The 22,551-nt window shown below is 42.0% G+C and overlaps 1 long non-coding RNA gene across 1 annotated transcript in view; it reads left to right on the top strand.

Moving 5' to 3' along the window:
• LOC143269487 (uncharacterized) overlaps positions 1-21,643 on the top strand; it is a 48,465-nt gene extending 26,822 nt beyond the window's left edge. Inside the window, exons 2-3 of the long non-coding RNA XR_013045915.1 lie at positions 20,381-20,538; positions 21,464-21,643. This is a non-coding gene — a long non-coding RNA (uncharacterized LOC143269487). The remainder of the gene's footprint in view (positions 1-20,380; positions 20,539-21,463) is intronic.
• The last annotated feature ends 908 nt before the right edge of the window (positions 21,644-22,551 follow it).

Here is a 22,551-nt window from a genome sequence, read left to right as displayed (position 1 = left end):
ACATGTGCAGGAACTCACAGAACTCGGAAGAATCAGATCCATTGGAACTGGAGTTACAGATGGTTACAAGCCACCATGTAAGTGCTAGGAGTTGAGTCTGGGTACTTTACAAGAACACAAATCCTCTCAACCACTGAGCCATCTCTCCAGTCCTAGACACCTTGGGTTGAGTGAGCTATGGAGTAGTTGAAGGCAGTAACAAGCAATCACATGTGACTGTTGCTGTTGTAAATGCCCTACACTCCTCCTTTTCTTTTTAATCAGCATTTACAGACAGGACATATTAGTTCCTTAAGGCATGGACATTTTTTCCTATCCAGATAGTCATTATTGACCAGTTTCTGCTCGTGAGGGCCAAACCAGCTGTTATTTATTGACACTTCCTCACTGTAATTCCATTTCAAATGGGAAAACATTTATCGTTTGAGATTCTTGTCCTTTAGCTAAGACATCCACTAGAAAAACAGGGCCCACGAACTTGATTCCTGGGCTTGGCATTTTTAAAAGCAGCACAGTCATCCATCTTTGGCAAGTTTTAGAATCCTCATTGGTACCCTCACTATTGTTAACTTACTTTCAGGACTAACCCACTTCGGTACTGCAAGGGAGGCCACAGCTCAGGGAAACAACTCTGAACAACTTACCAAGTTGTGTTGTAACGATAACTGTCATAATTCCCAATTCAGTGTAATGCCAGTTAAGGGGTGACATGTGATGACCTCTCTACCTTTTACAGAATCGGGACAACAGGACTGGCTAGTGCTATTGAACCCATTAAACAACATATCCACATTGATACAAAAGCCAACAGAATTTCAAATAATATTCACTACGATTGTTACTATCCTTAAGAAAATGCTTTAGCAGCAACTATGTTTGGGGCTTTAAAAATAGCTCCCCCAAACTTGGCTCAAAAAAAAAAAAAAAAGATACTAGCAGCAACAGACATTCAACTGGAAATCTTGAAAACAAGTGAACAAACCAACAAAAACCAAAGCAAAACAAAACAAAAAAATCCTCTGGGTTCTGATACATTGGCAAGCATTTTTTATCCATATTAAATACTTAAGTAGACATTGTGTTGTACTTTTAGACTATGTTTTGAACCCCAGGAGACTATTTGTATCTTTATACAAAGAGAAAAACCCATCAGTTGATGTAAATTTATGAAAAAGTGAAAAGCATGGCTAAAGTCCATCCAGCATTGTCTACATTGCCAGTTTATGAAGAAATTATTTATTGCCCTATTTACTATAGTCATTATTAATATAACCTAGGTACGGTAACCACATACTATAGTTGATATTGATGTATTTGAAGGTTTGAAGTTCTAGGTAACCTGAATTTTCTGTGTTATCTGAAAGACATGCATAAGCATAACATACTGGTTTTCAAGAAATTACCAGAGGCTAAGCCATCAGTAGTTTCTAAACTCCTTAGGAGTAGGAATGCAGCCTATTTCTCTCCATGGCCTCTGAATTTAGTGTTTTATTTTCTGCCTAAAGGCACAATAGATGCTCACTAGACATTTGTCACTACTCACAATGACCTGTGACTCAAGCTTCAGGGGATCCAAAACTCTCTTCTGGGCTCCAGATACATGAACACTTACTCACTCACATTTCAAGGCACACAGATACACACACATGCACATAATTTAAAAAAAATTAAAACTGAGAAAATTTGAGATTTATTCATCCTAATGTCAAGTAGCTCCTGCTTCATTACCTAAAGCCACATCCAGTTGAGTTCTAAATTTGCCTAGCTTGCAGGGCAAATAAATGATGGATGATAATAGTGTTAAGTAGACCCCAGATGCACACAGAGAGGGGGAAGTTAAAATACACGGTCAGTCTGTGTTTGACTAGATCTAGCTGGTTAGAGTGGAAGGGTGGGTTGAACTATTAAGAAAGCTGAAGGCGATAGTGAGCTCTACGCTACTGATTCTTGTCTAAATGTATACAGTCTGTGTGATTGCTTTCTGCTCATAGGCTTTACAAATGCCGTCTTTGCTTTGTGACCACAAATGTGTTTGTCACTTAGCTCTTTGCACACAAGACACTCCTTCCCACCCACCACCTACAGAGAGAAATGCTGTTCTGAGTCACTCAGCCACTGTAGAATCAAGCCCCAAATAGGGACTGTTAAAGCACTTATCATGTCCTCCTTAGGATTTTGATGTGTTAAATTCTGCTGCTTTTTCTTATTGAAAGCAACATTCTGCATATTACAGGCTTTGTTCTAAATTGGATTTGAAAAAGATGCGGTGATCTTTGCATGACAGTGTCACAATCATTGAGATTCTGAATGATTCTTATTGTCAGCCAAATGGGATTTCTTTTAAGGAAGAAAAACCACTACTATTATAACCAGAGAATTTCAGAAGTGGGTGGCAATCCCTATGGACACATCCATTGAAGCTGAAATGAGTTAGCTTGTGAGTGCGATTTCATCTGCTAACTTTCACAGAACACTCCTCACACGGATCAGGACAGCACACTGGGGGTGGAGACATGGGGCCAATGTAGAGGTGCAGATGTCAGGGCCCTATTAGGAGGGCCTGCTTGGTAGGTCAGGCTGAATGCGAAGCATGCTCCCAGCCCACTTGCCAACAGACAAGGCCAGCGTGGAACAGGGTCAAATTCAGAGACCAGAAAATGACAGGATACCACATTCGACAAGAATTCAAACATGGGCTAAGGAACTTAAATTTTATACAGAAAGGCAATCTGACACCATTTGATCATCTTCGTGCATTGTGTGTTTAGCTCTGATTGTTGGTTTATGGTTCTTTTTTTAAATATCAGTGCAGTAATCTTTCAGACAAGTCATCCTTAAACACTATTTTTAGATCAAAGTTTCTTAAGAAGTCCTAGGTAGGCTAAATCTTGTCTCTATACCTTCTACAAAACAAACATGTATTAAGCACCTACTGTGTGATGCTCATAGTGTTAAGAATAGAAAGAAAAGAAGAAAGAGGATTACATTTAAGGAGCTCTGTGAAGGAAAATATTTTGCCTAAAAATCTAACATAGTAAATGGTTTGACTGAGGCGTGTACTTTGGGTAAAACTGATCTAAAAATAGGATGATTGGATTGGCAGGAGTGAACATGTGGGGACTAGAGGGAAGATTATATGGGAGCAGTGTTTATGTAGTCAAACTATGGATGACTAATGTCTTGCTATGATGCTTTTGGTTCCAAATGGGACCGTGTAATTTTGGAGTGTGGATACAATGTGCTGTCTTTCTTAGGTATGGTCAGGCCCTCTAGGTACCTGCTGGACTCCGCTCTTAAGACCAGTTTTAGAGCCAGTCACAGTCTGTACCCCTGTATTCCCAGCACTTGGGAGGTCAGAGATAGGAGGATCAGGAGTTACACAGTGAGTTGAAAGCCAACCTAGGTTACATGAGACCCTCTCCCAAAAAGATAAAAATAAAAGAACAAGGGCTGGCAAGTCCTCTCAGCAGATAAAGGCTCCTGTCACTAAGGCTTCCAACGCTAGTTAGATCCCTAGGACCCACTTGGTGGAAGGACCACAGCCTGTCATATGACCCTCACTTGTCAGCTATTACATGCACATTTGTTCATGTGTGAGAACACACACACACACACACACAATTAATTAGAATGTCATTAAATTTTTTTCAAAAGACAGAAGACCAATTCATCTTCAGAGGACTTAAGGACCTCAATTTTATGTACTCTAGACATTCTACCTTTTAATGGAGTTGAGCAGAATCTAACCATGAGTAACAGAGTGCTAGGACACTGGTTACCAGTCATCACATAAAGGAAGTACAGTTATCTCAGCCGTGTAGCAGTGACATCAACTTCATTAAACAAAGGTGATTTTAATTGATATGCAAAGAAGAATGGTTATCCAAGATCACATAAGGCCCATTAGAGCTGAGATTCCAACACAGTTTCTCTGGACCCATTCTGACCAATCAGGCAAGGCGGTACTTTAAGACAGAGTGATGAAGCTGGAGAGGTGTCAGTTCAGTCTGTGAAGTGCACAGACAAGGAGACCTGAACTGGTCCAGCACTCATAAGAACCTGAGCTCTGCAGATGGGAGAGAACCATTGCCAACTATACACCTGACAGAGGATTAGTAACCCAGAATGTATAAAGAACTAAAAAACAAAGAGTCAAAAAACCAACAAAGGAACAAATGACCTGTTCAAAAAATATGGCTCGGACCTAAACAGAGAGTCCTCGAAAGAAGAAGAAATATATCAGAAAATGTTCATTGCCCTTAAGAATTAGGGAAATGCAAATCAAAACAACTTTGAGGTTTCATCTTTCCCTACTCAGAATGGCAATGCTCCATGAAACACTTGCTGGCAGGGTGTGGGGAAAAGGGAACCTTCATTCATTGCTGGTGGGGTTGCAAACTGCTCTAGCCAATCTGGAAATCGGTGTGGAGAAATCTCAAAAAGCTAAAAATAAATCTACCATAAAACCCAGCTATACCACCACTCTTTGTCATAAGCCCAAAGGTCTCAACATCCTACTCCACAGATACTTGCTCAGCCGTGGTCATTGTTGCTCTTCTTACAAACTGGGAAATGGAAACAACCTAAATGTCCTCCAACTGGCAAGTAGATGATGAAAATATGGTACACACACACACACACACACTAAGAAATACTATTAAACTGTAAAGAAAAACAAAATCATAAGCTTTGTAGGTAAGTGGATAGAACTAGAAAAAAAATCATTGAGTCAGGTGACACAGACCCAGACAGGCAAATGTCACGTGTTCTCTCTTGTCTGAGGCTCCTAGTTCTAAATCTTCTGATGTCAGTACATATTTGGGAGTAATTGCAAAAACCAGGGAAGTAAAAAGGGACCATTGTCTGGGAGGGGGCAGTAGCAAGGGGAACAGCAGGGTACAATGGGGGTGCTGATGGGGGAAATGGGAAAATGGGAGGGGCCCTCGTTAGGGGCCAGGAAATAAATACAAAGGAGAGGGGAGGTAAAAAGATAGTAAGAATGTCCTGAAAAGTCATAAGGAATCATACTATTAACTATGTACCTAAAAAAAATATTACACACAAATCTGTGTATAAATATACATACATAGTTTAAATCAGAGTTTCCCACCTGGGCTAACAGTGCTCCCACCAAGGGCCAAAGACCATCTAACAAACACCTCAACACCAAGCATGAGAAGCCCTCCTTTGAGTTGTTGGTCAGACTCTCAAAACATTACAGGTTATTTCTCTCGCCTCTGGTTGCCCTCCAGAGGTGGAAGGTTAAGTCTCTATTGCTGAAGACACCACGCCCTTTGGACTCAAGGCCCAGAGGTCCCTGAGCTGGAACTGACTTGAAAGCCTCCTTCCTAAGGGCTAGCTTTCATGACACCAGAAGGCACTATGCAAGCTTCCAAAGGAGGGAAGCAACCCACAGTGCTACCCAGCTATGACCCCCCATGAACCATAACAACAACCAGCATGGCATGATAACCCTAAGGGTGTAGTAGTGGCACACATGCCTTGTCAGTCACCAACAGCTTTCTAATTGGAATTAAGATCTAATCACCAAGAGGGAAGTCATGCTTGATACTGGAAACCTAGCCAACTACCCAGGGCTATTAAAAGCACATATCTTAGAGGAGAACCTACAACTGCCATTTTACTAGTCCAGCATGATTCATAAGAACATTCTAAATATTTGTCATTATACCTATAAATAAGTGTAGTCCTTATCCCTCATCAAGTAAGATTTTCTTTGCAATAGATGGAGGCCATTACAGAAAACCACAGGCAATCAAAATGCAGAGTTGTGGAGTCCATTCCCAACAGCTTCATCTATAAAACACTTCATGGAATACTATGAAAGAGAGAATAAAAAGATCGTTTAAAGAAACCAGAGGACCAAGGAATATGCTGTGAGATTGTGTCTCCTAGGATTGTCAGAAGCTACACTCAGAAAGTCTCACCAACATGGCTGCCTAAACATGAGCTGAGCAAGAACAACAGCAATAGACATCTACTGCAGGCTGGGGGAAGCCCAGGAGGCCTCAGCCCCACATAAAGAACTACAGGCAACTAAGAAATGATGAGAACGAGAGAGATAGTCTTCCCCTCGGAAGAAAGAGCACACTAATTGATTATCCAATACCAAATAGTCAGCCCTGAAAATATACATGTAAGTAACATTATATAGACTGAGAAGGTTGTATTTATGTATATAGGAATGTGTAAGCATATAACATACATATATGTGTTACAGCAATCGATGAAAAAAGAAGTCATGACTTTGAAAGAGAACAGAGAGGGGTATGTGAGAAGGTTTGAGGAAAGGGGGAATATGATGTAATCATATTATAATCTCAAAAAATAAAAAATAACTAAAATATAAAGCTGGAATCCATAGTGAGGGCATATGATCCCAACAGGGGTGGCTGCAGGGGCAGGCAGGTCCCCAAAGCTCACTAGCTGGCCAGCCTAGTTAAGAAGATGAGCTCCAGGTTCAGCCCAGATGAACAGGCTAGGGAGAGGGCTCAGTACATAAGAGCAATTGCAATTCAAGCGTGATGATCTGAGTTTGAATCTCCAGCACCCATGTAACAAGTGAGGCCTGGACATGGTTGTGTGTACCTGTAACCCCAGCACCGGCCGATGCCTTTGATTATTTCCCATTTCCTTAAATCTTATGTATACTATCTTTAGAACTTTGTAATGACTCAATATCGACAAAAACAAATTTAAAAAAGATAAATTAAATAGAAGAAATAGTGAATGAGCCAGAACCATATAAAGAGCTGGATTTATGAGAAAGAGAGACAGAGATTTGGCAGACAATCAGTTGTCATTAGCTGGACGCATCAGGAAAAACAAAATATGCTCATAGAAGAAGCGTAGTGCTGAGAAATACGGAAGCGATTGTGCCAAACAGCTTAGGGAAGATCGGTAGCAGGCAAGGTGCCAGGCACTGGGTGTTCAGGAACACATCCAAGCCTCTGGTTAGGGTGAGGGACTAGCTAGAAGCAGTTCAGGGTGTCTGCTTACTGGAAAAAGAAGAGAGAAGCAAGCTGTGTCTTTAAAAATGGTGCTTGAACCAGATCATAAGGCATTAGCCCAACCAAAGCCAAGGGCTCCTCCTCAATGTGCGGCTTGATCAAAGCTGAACTAGGATGGTCTGTTCTTTCTAGGAGTCAAGTCCATAATGTAACTGCTATGAAGAGAGGGGGCTAATTGGGACAATGAAGGACACAGCCTTGTAAAGTTAGGGTGAGGAAAAATGCCACCTTTGGGGACTATGGAGGGGGGTGCGGGGGGGAGTTGTTGTTGTTATTGTTTTAGTTTGGTTTCCGGCCCTTCTGGTAATAGCTAGTTTCCTAGGTTTTCTCTGAAACTCATCCCTCATCAACACATCAAAGTGTCTTGCCCACCCAAGGCCCAGGACCCTAGCTACATCAATTGCACTTACCCAGAATTTGAAAAACAACAAGTGGGAAAAAATGGTACCTAACTAATGTTACCTCACTGCTAAGTGTCGGCTTCCATGCACATGTCAGTTGCCAACTCCGTTTTAGCTCATTTCCTGTTGTAAGTCTGGGTTCCCAGTGTTTCCTGTCTTCTGAGACTGTTCATATTTCTCCAGTGTGTATTTCTTCCATTTGAATCAGCTGAGGTCATTTCTGCTGCTTGCAACCAAATGACTCAGTATCAAAAATGATAGCAAGATTCCATCCGGTTCTTCCCAGAAGCTGCCTTCCTAACGGTTGAGCCAGAATGAATGTCCCTGAATCTGCACATTGTGGGGTCCCCAAAGAGCTGTCTGTCCCCTAGCTGCAGGATCTTATTTCTCCAGGAACCTACTGAGCACCTCAGGCTGACTCTCCTAATCTCACTCTCTATTCCAGTAACTAATGAATACATTTCCTTATGTTCCGAAATGCATCAAGCATGATATAGCACCCTGGGACTTCTCTGAAGCCTAAAGCATTTACATGTGAACAGTCAGCTAAACACTACCTTTTATGTTCGTGTCCGAAGGAAATGTCAAATCTAAAAAAATACATTATCACATGAACAATATGTCTTTGAGATGCTGAAGTGGAATGAAAATGTTGTGCACAAGTAATTAGATCAGAACAAGCATGACTACTGTATTAGTCATGTGACCAAGAAAATGACCTTTCCTTGTTTGTGGGGAGGTGTTGCTGGAGAGCAGTTGAGAGGTTAAGTATACTTTATGCCTTTCCACAGGACTCCTGTTCAGTTCCCAGCTCCCACATCAGACATCTCACAATCATTTTTAATTCCGGCTCTGACACCTCTGGCCTCCAAGGGCATCTGTACTCACAGGTACATAAATAACCAACACACACACACACACACACACACACACACACACACACACACACACACACCCCTCACACAATTAAAAATAATAAAAACAACTCTTAAAAATATACAGAAGAAACTAAAACTACTTAAGTCAATGTTGTAGATGCTTACAAACTTGAATAGACATTATTTTTCCTGGGGTCCTTGACTCAAAAAACATTTTCATTATAAAAACTCAGAGATCCATAAACGAGGAAGATAGAACAATGGTCCTTAAACTATGAAGAAATAACTGAGGTTATTCATAGCCATTTTCACAGGCAATCGATACAGTATTGATTTTCTATTCCTGCTTCTCTTGCAGTAATGTCCTTGGCTTGAAACCCAACCTATGCTAGGGAATCTTAGCAAATAAAACAATTCCTGCCTAAAGATATGGGAAGAGGAATAAGACAGCAGAAGTCTAGATCTACTTCACAGATAAAAGAAATCCCCACTATCTGTGAAATCTGCCGGTCCCGGAATCACAGCACAGAGGCTCAGGACGAGTAGGCCCTACGGGAGGTTCCAGAGTTCGCTCTGTTCTAGGCCAGAAGCCAGGTCAGACTCTCTCCTAGTCAGGAGCATCTTCAGTCCCATGGAGATCTGGGTGGGGGTGTCTGGGTTGGACTGATTCATGCCACCACGACTGCAAAATCCACTCCAAGTGCAGATCCCATGCCCCTGCGTCAGTAGCATTGCCCGAGTCCGTAAGGAAGAGCAGAAGCTCATTCAAATTTAAAAGGAATCGATGAAATTGGAAAAGGATTTAAAGCTATCATGCATTAAAATGCAGGCCATTAAAGAAGCCTTGGGGAAATTCATTCCAGAATCTGGCACGGTCATTCCTTATAAACGCAAACATGTTGAGGCCTATGTGGATTGATTCACAGGTAAAGATCAAAGCCCAGATTTTTCCACTGGGGAAAATGGATTCTAAATAAAGGAACACCAAATTATAGTTTTATTTCATAAGTATTACTTAATGTATCTTTGAGAGATTTCGATAAAAATGACTTTCAAAGAACAAACCTAGGCCTTCTTGGTCTAATTTTTTTTAGATTTATTTAGTTTATGTTTATGAGTGTTTGCCTGCATATGTTTATGCATACCATGCACATACCTAGTGGTGAGAATATGGTGGCATCGGATCCCCTGTTACTGGAATAGTGTAGTGGGTGGTTGTGAGCCGCCATGTGGGACTCAAGTTCAGGTGCTCTGCAAGAGCAACAAGTGTTCTTACCTACTGAACCGCCTCTTAAACCTCATTTCTTGATATCATAGTGCTACTTTTCATTGTCATTACTTAAGTCCAAGAGTCACGTGTCCCCCACTCAAGCAATCATAGTTGGTGAACTGTGTCTACCTGTAAGTCACGCCATGGTTGGAGGACATCTGCTTCTAAAGCTTTCTTTCCCACATCATCATTGTGAAAGTATATTTTCTAGGGAATATCTGCTGTCTCAAAGCCATCATTATTTCATACCGAAGGTACTAAGAGGGGTCATTTAAGCAATGGTCAAGGACATTTCAGTGTAGTAATATGAAAATATTACTTAATTTTCCAGAGCATAACATGTGGGGCAAGGGTCATATTCACTCTTCACAAAGCAAAACCTCTCTCACTCACACAGGAAATGTGTAGCTTGTTGCAAACTGTAAAGTTTTCCGTAGTTGGCATAGTGGCCTAAAATTTAACTGGGGGTGTTACAGATAGAGTCGGTATCAAGAATGAGGGAGTAGACCAGCAAGATGGCTCACTTGGTAAAGACATTTGCCTCTAAGCCTGGTAACATGAGCTCCACCCTCAGACTCTATGGTGGAAGGAGGGAACCAATTTCTGTGTGTTCATGCACCCCCATTAAATCAATTAATCAATCAATCATCAATCAATCAATAATTTGAAAAATGAGTGAGCCACCAACACCTATGCTGAAATTTATAATGCATACAAGAATGGTTCTGTGTCCAAACATACTTTGTCCAGCTGTTTTTCAGTCCTTTTGGGCTAGGCAGAGTGGCTCACACTTGTGAACCCAGCACTCAAAAGGCTGAAACAGAAGGATTGACATGAGTCTGAGGCCAGCCTGGGCTACATGATGAGTTCCAGGTTAGTCTGGGCTACAGAGTGAAACACAGTCTCAAAAACAAAATCAAAAAAAGTCTTCTGGATATAACAATAATTTCTTAGTTATACCTACATGAACTTCCAACAAAAGTGTGGAATCAGCCCCATAGCCCTTCTGCCTGTCAATCACCCTCTCTAACAGGAAAGCAAAAACAAAAGCAAACTCCCTTTAGACTTTATAAGCATATGGATTTCAATTAACTGTCCTTTTTGCGGGGGTGGAGGGGTGCTGGGAGGGGGCTGAGACACAGTCTCAAGTAGCCTAGACTAGTTTCCAACTCACTATACAGCAAAGAATGACCTTGGAACTTCTGATCTCCGTGACTCCACCGCCCAAGACCTGGAAGTATGGGTGCCTGTCACTAAGTTCATTTTCAGTGGTTCTAGGGACTGAGCCCAGCACTTCCTGCATGCCAGGCAAGACCTCTACCAAATTAAGATGCACCCCCAGCTGAACTGTGTTTTTCTAACATTGGGTTAGAGGTAATTATTAAGGTATTTACATGCTGGTGTTCTGTGGACTCATCGAATAACAGATCTGAATGACATTTGTAGTCCACCTGAAGTAATTCTTCATTTATTGATGAGACAGAATTCTATCCTAGAGCTAGCAGATTTGTCCTGTTCCCCTTTCCCTCCAAAGCATGCATTGTTATTCTTGCCACACTTGACATTTTGTTAGCACGGTTAGAGTCTTTTCACACACACCAGAACTGCCCCTTTATTCTTAGTATTTAAAAGGGGGGCTTATCTCTAAATTACACAGGGGACACTGCAAATTACCAAATACTTGGCCTTGACTAAAATGCCTATTTAAATGGCTGAGTGCTATGTAGTCAAAGAAAATTAATACTTAGTGTAATCTTATAGCCCAGAGTCCATTTGAGCATACAATAATAATAATACGTCAAAATGTAACTGAAAGAGCCTGTTGTGTTATCTTTCTGGTTCATCTTTTATTGGTATTAAGTACCACTGAATGAGGCGATTCCTGTAGTTGGTTGTTTTTGCTCTTTGGGGGGAGGGCTACCACCCAGCTCCCAAATAAATCACACATGGAGGCTTATTCTTAATTATAAATGCCTGGCCTTAGCTTGGCTTGTTTCTAGCCAGCTTTTCTTAACTTAAATTATCCCATCTACCTTTGGCCTCTGAGCTCTTATCTTTCTCTGTTTTTTGTATACCTTTTCTTTTCTTTTCTTTTCTTTTCTTTTTTTTTTTTTTTTTTTTTTTTTTTTTGGTTTTTCGAGACAGGGTTTCTCTGTGTAGCTTTGCGCCTTTCCTGGAACTCGCTTTGGAGACCAGGCTGGCCTCGAACTCACAGAGATTCGCCTGCCTCTGCCTCCCAAGTGCTGGGATTAAAGGCGTGTGCCACCACCGCCCGGCTCTTTGTATACCTTTTCTTTCCTTCTTACTCTGTGTCTGGCTGTGTAGCTGGGTGGTTGGCCCCTTGCGCCCTCCTCCTTCTCTCGCTCCTTTATCTCTCTTCTTTTTCTCTTCCCAGATTTCTCCTATTTATTCTCTCTGCCTGCCAGCCCCACCTATCCTTTCTCCTGCCTCACTATTGGCCATTCAGTTCTCTATTAGACCATCGGGTGTTTTAGACAGGCACAGTAACACAGCTTCATAGAGTTAAACAAATGTAACATAAAAGAATGCAACACATCTTTACATCCTTAAACAAATGTTTCAGAGCATAAACAAATGTAACATATCTTAAAGTAATACAATAATAATTCCACCCTAGGTTTTCCTGCCATTCTAGAAAACACCATCCTATCCAGGAAATGCTTACCAATTGGGAACCCAAGTTGCCCAATACATCATCAAGAATGAGCCAACACAAAGACCTATATGACTGCTAATACATCAGCAAGTGAAGAAGGAATGGAAATTTCTGGAAACAGACTTTTAGAGTAATGTCTAAAAAATTAAGCTATTGTTAAAGTCAGCTACTTTGACAACATAGCAATTCAAACTGAAGTCAGTTACCATCTCTGGTTACCCACAATGGATACTCACTGAAGAAAGGACTTTGGGCAGCCCATGGTTAATGCCACAAAAGACCAGAGTTTCCTGATGTTTCTTATCCCAGCATAATTTTCACAAGTACCCTCTCAGGTACTCTAGTATTCTGGTGTGGACAATAGATCTCAGGAAGGGAAGAGCAAGAAAACCAAGGTGCAGTATTGCTTCATTTGTGTTAGATATCTTGAACATAGCAAATAAAAACTGACTTGCTTTAAAACAAGAAAACAAACCCAGAACATTTTATCACTTAAGTAACTCAGCCAAAACGACCGAAAACAAAACCAAGAACTTGGTGCCGTGGGGTGATAAATAACATCAGTTGAATCCTTAGCTGTCTGGGGTCTCCCCGGAGAGACGGAGCCATTATTTAGAAAGGATGACTCTGTAATAACTGAGACAGGGGTATTTGTAAGGGCTGGACTCGAAGACCTTTCTTTTCCTATCACTAAGGTTGTTTCCCTTCCTTGAAGATCTTGTAGTGACCCAAGAAAGATATCAAACAGGGCAACTGAATCCATATGAAGACCCTACCGGTACTGATTGTCTTCAGGACTCTGGATAGAGTACCCAGAGAACCTACAACAAATGTCCTGTTTCATGAACAGAACAGCAGCCCTCTGACTTAGAGAGCCTGCCTCGAGTGCAGTCAGAGCTCATCCTTCACCTAACTCAGATTGCGTCTATACCGACATTCACAGAACACTGAGATGTGGCTCAATGTATGTGGGTCACTCCTGCAATAACAAGTGTGTCCTGCAGTTTGCTTTAGAAAGCTCCACAGAAGAAGCTTAATTATTCACCAGAGTTACTGTGCCATGGGGAATGTGAAACCCCCAGGCTGTTCAGAGATTACTCAGTTTGGCCTGTGGCTACTCTATCTAGGAGGTGAAGATGGATTGTTGGTATTGTTCAATGGTTAGAACACAGACTTAAAGAGATCAGTCAGTGAATAGGCTTGCCCCCAACAGAGGCTCAGGAGCATTCCTAAATCCATATAATGGTATTTTCTTTGTTTTCTAATGTAGTGTTACTGTAGATAGCACCAACAAATGTTCAAATTTCCACACGTTTTGCCTACCCTTGAAGTAAGTTACCATTTCTCTGCATAATTATTGGGAAGTACAACGACCCTCACTTCATAACAAGAGCACCTTTCTTTCACAATAAAAGCACTAGGGACAGCATCGTGAAATTTAGGCCATTTATCTTGTGAACTTGCAAGTTCCGGTGTCAGCCTAGAATGGTGGAGCACTGATTGGGAACAGTTTATAAATGGGGAACACGCGAGCCTCCCTGCTTTTTCTGAATAATCAGGAAGGTACAGTCTTATAGGTCATCTAGGTAGTCAAGGTCATATCTTTCCCTTTGTAGTTTGCATCTGTCTTTTTCTCAACAAGAACTATGAATGGTCCATGGTTTCATCTATACATTTTACATCCTACTTCTTTTAAAACTTACCAGGCACATGACCTTGCAGACAAGCTTAACTGTTAGTCACTTTCCACTCTGAACTTCTCATTTGGGGGTGGGTGCTTATCCTGGCAGAATTTGGTGGGGATGGGGGAACAGCAAGAGTAGCAGTTGTTACGGGGAATCTAGTGTTTTTTGTTCACCTGTGCAGCTGGACCCCAGCTGTACAAGGCACCTTTGAAAATGACCTATCAGGTTTTATTCCTAACAATTCTTACTAGTATTCCTTTTTCCTGTATAAAAAAAAATTAGCCTGGTGTGATGGTGCATGACTTTAATCCCTATACTCAAAAGGCAGTAGTAGGTGGATCTCCGTGAGAACTGAGGCCAACTTGGTCTTTCCAGAGAGTTCCAGGACACCATGGACTACAAAGAATGACCGTCTCCAACAAATATAATAATCTTGGTTTTAATGATAAACCATATGCTCATCACACTTATTAAGGTAGAAAGGACAAAGAGAAAACCTTTGACCACCTCCTCTGTGTAGATCAGTAAAAGAAGAGCTGTAGCATATGCTACAATTTGAATAGAAAATGCTCCTTATCATGGGCTTATAGACACTTGGTCTCCTGGTAGTGGTTGCTAGAGGAGGTTGTGTATTATTAGGAAAGTGGGGCTTGTGGAAGCAGGTGAATTAGGGTGGGCCTTGAACTTTGTATGAAAGTGATGCCTGTGGTGTCCAGTTCTTTCTACGCCTAATTCACTGTGCATGCCAGCTTCTCTGGCATCTCCTTCCTGCTGCTGTAGGAAGAGCTTCTCCATTGCCGTGCTGTTCCTACAAGGATGGACTGAAATTCCTCCAAGATCATGGGCCCAGATAAACCTTTCTTCGCTGAAGTTGTTTGTGTAGTGGGTGGCCATTCCAGCTTTGACAGTTTGTGTAGAGGGTGGGAAGTGCCACCCCCATTGGGGCTTCAGTAACTGTCACGCCTAAAAGGCGGAGCCGAGAGAGAACCCTGAAGACCCGAGATCCAGATGCGCAGGCTCACTTGGTTCCTGGATCCTGGACGCTGAAGGCAGACTGAGCAGAGTTCTCCAGAGAACACCGCCAGACTGTGTCACACCTTTCCCAGACCCTGTTACCTATCCCTTCACTTGTAAGTAACCCCACAAAATAGACCTCCCTTTTAACTATGTGGAGTTGCCTTAATATTTAAACCAATATGTTTGTATCTGGCATTTTGTCACAGCACAGCAGAGAGGCAAGAGTATGTCATGTACTGAGGAGGGGACCAAGAAGTAAGGAACCGAGGCAAAGGTGATGCCACCGTGGGAGACTAAAGGGTAGAGAAGAAACTTGTTTAACTAGTGTGGATGTCACCAAATGCGTGGAAAATGCTCCATTGACATTCCTGTCGAGTTGGCTATCACAAAGTTCTGTTCCCAAATCATCATGGCCCATCCAGATCAACTTTCTTTATTGGAGCAGGTAGGAACAATTTGGGGTTTATATTTCTCTGGCCTGGCAAATGTTATTTCAAAAATTAGAGAATCAGGGCTGGAGAGATCACTCTGTGGCTGAGACCACGTATCGCTCTTACAGAGGACAGAGGTTGGTCCCCAGCATAACCATTTTAACTCCATCTCCTGGGATCTGACAGCCTCTTCTGGGCTTCTTTGGGCATCTGCATTCATGTATGCACATGTGCACATACACACACACTTCATTTTTTTTTTAAATGGGCAATCTCAGAAGCAGTCCCCTTGCACTTGGCAGGAACATCAATATAGATATTTCTCATGATTACAAAGCTTGCATTCTGACCACAACTTAGTCCATAGGGTACTTAATTGTCTCACTATTCTATAGGGATTTCTGCTAGTCAACTACATTATTTGACCAAGCTGGTAATATCCAGAAACAGAAACTAGCAATGACCTTATATGGGCTTTGTGTCTGTCTGAAGCAGATTAACTTCTTAATATGAAGGGCAGGCCTCTGTACCTTGCATACAAAATCATCAAAGAAAGATACACAGTGCTTGATATACCTCTTTGGATTTTGAAATCAACAGATTATATGTATACTTCTTTAATTTCTTTCCAAGGTGACATGAATGGTCTCCAGCTTTGAATGGTGCCTAAGATTAAAAAAAACAAAAACAAAAAACAAAAATTGGCCATGTTTGCTTGCTTTCTGTTGCTGACCAACACCAACTTAAGGGGAAAGGAGTTTAATTGGCTTATGGCTTATAGTCCATCATCCAGGAAAGCCAGGGCAGGAACTCAAGGCAGGAATCTGGAGATAGGAAGTGAAGCAGAGACCATGGAAAAATGCTGCTTACTAGCTTGCTCCCTCTCACACGCAGCTGCCTTTCTTATACAGGCCAGGCCCACTTACTAAGGGATGGTACCACCAATTGGGTTGAGCTCTCCTACATCAATCAGAAATCAAGAAAATACCGGCACAGACATGCCCACAGGACAATCTGATGAAAGCAACTCTTCAGGTTCCCTCTTCTTAGTGTGTCAAATTATAAATAAGATTAGCTATCACAGTAATATAGCCTTTCCTGCAGGCAGCTTCTGCTACTTGGTGTACAATAGGACCCAACATTTCTGCAGCCTGTTGGAATGTACTCTAAACCCTGTGAAAATTCCAATACAGGAATCACAGCAGAGGCCACCAGGGTATTCGAGCATAAGCATATCCTCTTTGCCAAGTAATAACTCTTCTGACAACTAGATTTTAGTTGCTATTGGCTCCTGGTAAAGAATGAGTGAGAGAGATCTGCACTGAAACAAAATATTCTTGGAAACACTCTTGTGCTTGCTCAATAAGCTTGTGAAAATAATGACCGCACTGAGATAAATATAGCTGTGCAGGGTCTCCAAATGTGGATATTTCCTGACTAAAGCTGGCCCAGTAACGCCATTGATGAGTATCTAATTGAACATCTGCAATAATTAGACCTGAGGTTCCAATGTGGTACCCAATATGAGTGGAAACAAGAGGTACATAGGATTACTGTGATTACCAGCCATTATGCATAGGCAGTTTTTGTCTTTATTGGAACAGACATTTCATTTAAATTTGAATTTACTTGTCTTACTATATAGTGGCAAGCATCACCATCTGTGGACTTAATGAACATTTTATTCACTGGAGATCTCTTTAAAATATCTTTTGATCCATTTTCTTTTTAGTAAAATTAGGCAGCATGTTAATGTTCATGAAACCACAGACATCACACTCTCTCATCACTTGAAAGCTAGCTGCCTTCAAGAAATGGTAGAATACTAACTAAATGTTATGTTACTTTTCCTGGGAAGATATGAACAAACATCTGTGAGGACAGACAGAGCACTGAAAGAGCAAAGAAACAATTATACCCATGTCTAGTTAGGGAACCATTTCCTTTTCTTGCTGGGGTTACTTGCTTACAAGATTATGGATGACTCAAAGGCAGCTATGTCAAAAGCCTGTCCCAGGGTGAGTGATGGTCCACAAAACTGCATCCCTGGAACTCCTTACACAGCCTGCAGATAGCCAGGCAGGTTAGAGAGTCTCCTTTCCAAAGCAACTGTTACTGCTTCTTAGAGAAGGGCCTTGTGAATCATGTAAGTTTTAGAAACTTTCTGAGACTTGTGAAGGTTGTTTACACAAGGAGCTTCCCTAACAGAGGAAATGTTTTATTTTGGAAGAAGTCGCTATACAAGTATTCAGTTCTATAGCTTAAGAAATATCTGGACTATTTGGGGTGCTATTTTATAGATGCAGTCTTGGCAATCTAGGATGCAATTCTATAGATGCAGTATTTGTTTCTAAATTATTCTCCTCCTCCTCCTCCTCCTCCTCTTCCTCCTCCTCCTCCTCCTCCTCCTCCTCCTCTTCTTCTTCTTCTTCTTCTTCCTTTTTTGGCTTTTTGAGACAGGGTTTCTCTGTGTAGCTTTACTCCTTTCCTGGGACTCACTTGGTAGCCCAGGCTGGCCTCGAACTCACAGTGATCCACCTGGCTCTGCCTCTCGAGTGCTGGGATTAAAGGTGTGCGCCGCCGCCGCCGCCGCCGCCGCCGCCGCCGCCGCCGCCGCCGCCACCACCCAGCTAAATTATTCTTGCCACTGTAGCAAAATGCCTGAGACAAGCTAACCTCATAAAGAAAAGAAGTTTATTAAGATCAAAATTCTAGACATTTAAGGTGAAAGCAACCAGAATTAGCTTGACTCTGGTGAGAAGAGGATCTCATTACTGACTCATTACAATGGTAGGTCTCAGGTAGGAGAAGAAATCATATTACAAAGCATAAAACCATAGCAAGGAGAGGGTCAAGCAATGACCCTACCCCTCTATGTCCTCCCTTCCAAAAATCACAGCAATGACAAACTTTCACTCAGACCATAGCCAAAAATCATGTCACTGTACCCACAAGTGTAGCTAGAGTTTTCCTGCCTTGCCCACAGTCAGGACAAATCTCTGTCACCTGCCCGTCCCACAGCCGCTCAGACCCAACCAAGTAAACACAGAGACTTATATTGCTTTCAAACTCTATGGCCGTGGCAGGCTTCTTGCTAACTGTTCTTATAGCTTAAATTAATCCATTTCCATAAATCTATACCTTACCATGTGGCTTGTGGCTTACTGGCGTCTTCACATGCTGCTTGTCATGGTGGTGGCTGGCAGTGTCTCCTCCTACCTTCCTGTTCTCTCAATTCTCCTCTCTGTTAGTCCCGCCTATACTTCCTGCCTGGCCACTGGCCAATCAGTGTTTTATTTATTGGCCAATCAGAGCATTTGACATACAGACCATCCCACAGCACACAAGTTCCAAAGTTCATGCACACTTCACAATGAAAAAAAAAATTTTATCTCTGGTAGCTCTGATTTGTTTCAATGTCTCTCAAAAGTTCAAGTTGAAGGTCTCCTCTGATCTGAATAAGAACTCTTTCAGCTACTAGTCCCTGTAAAATAAAAACATAACAAGTTACATGATATCAAGACAGAATGGGGTACAAGTAGGATAAAATTCTGTTTCAAAAGGGAGAAATCAGGAAGTAGATTGGAGAGGGCAGTACAAAGCCAAACCAAAACCCGGGAGAGATAATAAATTCTTATTTCATCAGCTTCCTGTTGCTGTCACAGAATGCCTGGGATAATTAACTTACACAGAGGAAGGATTTATTTTGGCTGACAGCTTCGCAGGTTCTAGTCTATGATCAGTTTGTGCAGTTAGTTTAAGCCTGTGCTGAGGCAGCCCATCATGGCATAAGCATTGTGGCAAAGAAAATCCCCTCACCTCTTGATCAGGGAGAAAACAGAAAGAGTAAGGGGCCAGGGTTCCACATGCCTTCCAGGGCTGTCTTCGTTCTTTTCCTGTTGGTATGACCAAAGACCATGGCATGAACAGCGTAAAGGAGAAAGAGGTTATCTGACTGAGTCTCAGGGGGAACGTCCATCATCATCCTAGGAATTTGAAGCAGCAGTCACAGGACACCCACAGTTGGAAAATAATGAACTAATTAATGTGTGCTTGCTAGTGCTCGGGTTTGCTCTCTCCACTCTTAGGCAGCCCAGAACTCCCTGGCATGAAATAATGCCACAGGTTGGGAGTGAGGGAATCTTTGCCTCAGTTGACATAATCAAGATAACCCTTCACAGACATTTCCAGAAGCCCCTTTCCAGGTGATGCTAGATGTGCCAAGGTGATAACACCGTCACAGGGCCATGTCCCCAGTGAACCAACGGCTCCCACCGGGCTCTGGCCCTTATTGGTCTTACTAACACAGTGAAGAACCAGATTCAATACCTAATCTCTGGGATACAAACTTAATTATAACCAAAGGGCCTGGCAGCTTTGAACCAGAAACAAATATTTTTTGTCCTTCCACCCACCTTCGTTGAGACAACTATGTAACAAAATAACTTAGAATGGTTACTCATAAACAACCCAAGGCTTTTCTTTCTTTCCCAGTTTTGGAAGCTGGAGCAGTCCAAGGTCAAGGTGCCAGCAGATTTAGTGCCCAGTGGTGCCATCTTTCTATGTCCTCACAGAGGACAGTGTTTCCTTTCAGTGTCCCTTTGAGGAGTGTCCAGTACGTCCCCAAGGGCCCCATCTCTTAATACCATTATTCTGGGGCCTAGGTTTGAACACATGAATTTGGGAGAGACACAACACTGAGACCCTTTAATATGGAGTCTAAGGGCCAAATGTTTAGAATTGAACGTAGCACCTCTTCCTATTAGTACTAATGATCCAGCTGTGTGATGGTGGATGTCTGCACGCTCACCATGTGGGAGTCAGATGTAAGATCTCTGCAAGTTGAAGGATAACCATGTCTACATAAGTGTGTTCCAAGCCAGTTAAGGCTACACAATGAGAGCCTGTCTTTAAAGAAAAAGACTACTAATTCTATAACTTCCTAGGTAGGTTCTTTCTCTCTAAACGACCCCCTTATTCCCTTGTCTAGATTCCCTCCAAGAATGAGATGCCCTGCAAGATGTTCCTGTGGAATATTGGGAAGTCCCATGACCAAAGGATGAGCATCTGTTATGATGGGAGAGGGACACCAAAAGCTAAGAACAAGCCGTGAATGATGTCGTGTACTCGGGAAGCGGGATTAAATAAGTAAGCGCACGTTCTGGAGAGAAGCTTTTGAGCATAGACTCTAGAAAGGATGCCAACATGTAACAGTCTAGAAAAATGATGAAAGCATACAGGAGCAGAAAAAAAAAAAAGGCAGAAGTCATCCGGATTGAAGAGGGAAGGCTGAGTTACAGTCATCAGCTTGGAAGGTTAAAGCCTTTGTGTTGAAGGGTTAAAAGCTTTGCAGTGACAAGTCTAATCATCTGTAAGTCAGTTCTGCTTTGCCTGTGTCTATTTGCATAGTACTGTTCATGGGAAGCAGAGCTCTGGCACTGGAGGAGGCCTCCCATGCCCCTTTCTGGGTCACTGGGCTACTTTTGCCTGTGAGAAAGAAAGGTGATTCCCTCCGTCTCTTCAGGTTACCTGTGTACTCTCCACACCTCTTCCACTTTCATTTACAGGTAGAACTTGGCTCCTTTGGTTTAAAGTCCCCCGCAACTCAGCGTAAACCCCAACCAGTCTGCTCTCTTCTCTGTTTGGGAAATTGGAAGTCATTCAGTGACACACAGGAGAACTGGTACCACTGATTTATGTGGTTCAAAGGTCTTTCTCTTGGGGATTCTCAGGGGGAAAGATGGATGGCATTCCCGTGAGGAATGCTGTTTATATCAATGCAAACTTCCAACATACCAAGAGAGAAGAGGAAGGGTCAAAGTAGGTGCTAGGAAGATACACGGTATGGAATACATGAGTAATATTACCTGGATGCTTCAGAACTGTGGTGCCTTGAATGAGAATGCCCCTCCCCCACCGAGGCTCATATTTTTGACAATTGGTTCCCAGTCCGAGGACTGTCTAGGAATGACTAGGAGGTGTGGTCTTGTTGGAGGAAGTATGTCACTAGGGGTGGCCTTTGAGGCTTCCAAAGCCCATGCTGGTCTTTGCCCTCTCTGGCTCTATCTTGCAGATACAATGCAAGCTGTCAGCGACTGCTCAAGCACCATCCCTGCCTGTCTGCCGCCATGCTTCCTGTCGTGTTGATCATGGACTAACCCTCTGAAACTGTAAGCCAGACCCTAACTAAATGCCTTTTTCTATAAGTTGCCTTGGTCATGATGTCTCAACACAGTAATAGAACAGCAACTAAGACACGGACATAATACTCTAAACAAAATTCAAGAATCATGTTATGTAAATGCTGTCATAACAATGTCAAAATTATTTCCAATAAGGTGATTTTGAAAAAAAACATTTATTATTGTGTGTATATGAGTGTGAGTGTGGATGCATCTGTGTTATAGCACATGAGAGGAAGCCAGAGGACAACTTCATGGAGTAAATTCTGTCCTTCAAGCTTTTCATGGGTTCTGGGTAATGAACTTGCATCATTTAGGCTTGAACAACAGGCACCTTTACCCTCCAATCCATCTCACTTACCCAGATCACATTTTTCTACCAATACATAAAATCATTTAATTCCCAATCAATTATTCCTGGTAGATTCCAAATCATTGGGTTTCACTCAATATTTCTATGATCTGATTTCATCTTCAAAAAAAAAAAAAAACCTCATTTCATTATTGCTTTCAGAGAGTACTCTCATTTGAAAAATCTAACCTTGAACTCAGAAGCCCCTGCCTTCCAGCTGCTAGGAATATGGGCAAGTACCACCATACCAGGTTTTCATTATCATTTTTAAATTTATATATTCATACATTCATTTTCATATAGCTCATGCACATAATTGGGGGTGGAAAGAAAACAGTGGAAAAGGCCTCAGACCCACACCCTTTATAACTCCAGAATGGCTACTCCTACCAGAGTTCTGTGCATCTGGACACATATTCAATGCATGGGTATTTAACTGTGTTTTACACAAATGATAACATGCTATACACCATATTCTGCACCTTACTCTTCGGAGGATTTTTCTAACTCAGCTTCATTCATGTTAGTAGAAGTACGTTTAATGACTATGTGTCAGCCAACAACTTACTTAACTATTCACTATTATGCTAGTAAGGATGGGCTAGATTGTATCACGGAGACAACTCC

Source organism: Peromyscus maniculatus, chromosome 19, assembly GCF_049852395.1.
Source record: "Peromyscus maniculatus bairdii isolate BWxNUB_F1_BW_parent chromosome 19, HU_Pman_BW_mat_3.1, whole genome shotgun sequence".
NCBI classification, from domain to species: Eukaryota; Metazoa; Chordata; class Mammalia; order Rodentia; family Cricetidae; genus Peromyscus; species Peromyscus maniculatus.
This window is presented reverse-complemented; position numbering and strand designations above follow the sequence as displayed.